General features: G+C 39.2%; 1 non-coding gene across 1 annotated transcript; it reads right to left on the bottom strand.

Moving 5' to 3' along the window:
- Positions 1–2,596: 2,596 nt before the first annotated feature.
- Positions 2,597–2,760, bottom strand: LOC126025304 (U1 spliceosomal RNA). The gene has a single exon (XR_007501327.1). It is a non-coding gene; the product is annotated as a U1 spliceosomal RNA (small nuclear RNA).
- Positions 2,761–3,014: the final 254 nt, after the last annotated feature.

Raw genomic sequence — 3,014 nt, 5'->3', positions numbered from 1 at the left:
CTAAGGGGAGGATAAATTCTGGATTACAACTTCAGGAGGCCATGTGAGATTGTGGAGTCTAAAAGAAATGGCGCAATGCTTTCCAGTATATGGAAATGCCGTTAGAACAGAGAATCTCTCAAAGCCGAATCAGATGCTTTACCTCTGGGAAAATGATACTTAGAAAGGAAAGTTGTAGGATAGAATTCTTTTTAGCTCTGGTTTGTGGACCAGCCCCCTTGAGGCCAAGACTTAGACAACCTGTTTCAGGAAACTGGGTCAGGGACTAATACTAGGTAGGTCCCACAAAATCAGGGAAATATTTTATGAATAATTCAGGTTCCCAATCCCAGCCCTAGAGACCTCTGCAGTATAAATTCATTAAAGTCTGCACCTTCTAGAAGGCTTGATATACCTTTTCATGAAAATAACATAATATCATCTCTAAGTCCCTACAATAGGGCCAATTCCACCAGGTACTTTAGGAATGATTTTGTGAAAGATCAGTTTAACACTTAAACGAATATTTATTCACTTGGGAATGAAAGATTCTTACCATGTTTGAGAAATAATCGTTTTCATGCCCATAATTTGAACTCTTATAAAGGATTAAAACTTAGCTCATATTTTGTTATTGTTATAACTGGCAAATCAGAATGCATCAGGAAAGGAGTTTAAGAAGTACAATCCCTGAATTTCTGTTAATTTATTAATAGCATTTACTGCTAAGCTTAAAGAGGAAAATAAAATGTTAACACTTAAAATAAAGGGCAGTAAGTTTGAAGGAATGTTTGATTCTGAAATGGAAATCTCTGTAATAGCATCAAAATAATGACCAAATAAATGGCTATTGCAAAAAAATCTTTACAGTTTAGAATGAATAGGAGATCTTTTACTTCCATACTCTGTCAGTTCTCTCGGTATTTGAAATGCATAGGACCGGAAATCAGCAGTGTGTGTGTGTGTGTGTGTGTGTGTGTGTGTGTGTGTGTGTGTGCAATTTGCATAACCAATGGAGGGCAGAATATCATGTCTCTCAGGGGATCTAACTGCTGTCCATCCTGGGTCAGCCGCATGCAAGGCAAAGGCCCTACACTGTGTTTTCGCTCCAGACTCTCAATATTCTATTTTTGGGAAATATATTAGTCATAATACACTGGGAATGTAAGTGAGCATTGAGTACTTATCATGCCAGATCCTAAAGACAGGAAACTTTTACCAGTTAAGTTACAACTAGAAAAAATCGCACACATATGAATGTATTTTTTTTTATTTGAACTGAAAATGGAGGACCCAGAATATTAAAGCACATCGTGCCTGATATGGACATGGTGGATACCCTTCAGGCAAGAGCGCGGGCAGTTTAGTGGACAAAGCTGAAAACTTGGATCACCTCCCCAAAGGCGTAGGTGCCTTACCTTTCTTCTAACAAAGGTGCTTTTATCCAAGGACCACACCTCCCAGTTTGCAGAAACTTATAGAGGTAACTGATTTGGGAAACGCCAGGAAAAAAAAGCTTCATTGGTGGCAGACTGGCAGCAGGATGAGGACAAGCAGCCCCCAACACAGATTCAGGCCCAGACAACCTCAGCTGCTCTAAGCTCCCAGACATGCAGCAGTGGTGATGGAGAGTTGTGCTCCAGCATGAGATGCCATGAGAGGCAGACTCTGGAAACCACCAAGATACCCTTCAGCAGAGGAATGGCTAAAGAAACCATGGTACATATACACAATGGAATATTATGCAGCTGTCAAAAGAGATGATGTCATGAAATGTTCCTATACACCGATGTACATGGAATCTATTATGCTGAGTGAAATAAGTCAGAGGGAGTGAGATATAGATGCAGAATACCCTAAGTAATGCAATAATTTTCAGCAACAAAAGAGAGGATGACTGGAAGTTCCAGCTCACTACATGAAGCTCACCACAAAGAGTGATGAGTGCAGTTAGAGAAATAACTACATTGAGAACTATCCTAACAATATGAATGAATGAGGGAAGTAGAAAGCCTATCTAGAGAATAGGCAGGGTCAGAAGGCAGGGAGGAGGGAGAATTGGGACATTGCTGATGGGAATGCTGCACTGGTGAAGGGGGGTATTCTTTACATGACAGAAACACAACCACAAATAATTAATGTGTTTAAATAAAGATATTAATTGAAAAAAAAAGAATCGTTATATCTCAATCCTGTAATATCATTGTCTAAGGCTGCCCTAGACTGTGCTTTGTGCTGGTGGTAGGGGCATTTCTGTTACTACTAATGCGTGCTAAACTTAGTGGTCTTCTATGTAACTTTTCTATTGCTGAGATGTGATCCTTCTTGGAGGACACATCTAGGAAATTGTGAGGTATCCGATGGCAACTTGGGAGAGCACAGTTAAGGACCTATTCCAACCTATAGGTTAATTCATTCATATTGTCTGAGGCTTAGCTAACAAAATAACAGATATTAAAGGACACATACATACAGTTTATGTTAAAATAATAAGAATGTTTTAAAATGATAAGAAAGCTTTTAAAATATATTCTTAAAGAAATTTATGACTGTTTTATCATCCAAGAAAATGTCATTTTCTTTTTTTTTCTTTTTTTTTCCTTTCTTTTTCTTTTTTCAGGGGAGAGCGCAAACGCAGTCCCCCACTACCACAAATTATGCAGTTGAGTTTCCCACATTTGGGGAAATCGCAGGGGTCAGCACACCTGGAGTACAATGGGTGAGCCTCGCCCTGGGGAAACCACCTTCATGATCATGGTATCTCCCCTGCCAGGTAATTATGAAAATGTCATTTTCAAAGCTTACATAAAGGATTACTAAATCCATCCCAATATTTTATTGTAGAAATACTCGGTATCTCCATAAGACTCTAAGAGATAATTGTATACTTAGAAATGTAGGGCATGAATTTTTCTTTTATTTTTAGCACCTATAGCACTGTGGAAAAGTGTTTGCCTTGCATGCAGCTGATCTGTGACGGACCTGGTTCAATTCTGGCATCCCATATGGTCCCCTAAGCTGGCCAGGAGCGAGTT

This window comes from Suncus etruscus, chromosome 12, assembly GCF_024139225.1.
Source record: "Suncus etruscus isolate mSunEtr1 chromosome 12, mSunEtr1.pri.cur, whole genome shotgun sequence".
In the NCBI taxonomy this organism is placed as follows: domain Eukaryota; kingdom Metazoa; phylum Chordata; class Mammalia; order Eulipotyphla; family Soricidae; genus Suncus; species Suncus etruscus.
Note: the sequence above shows the minus strand (reverse complement) of the source record. Positions and strands in the feature narration are given on the sequence as shown.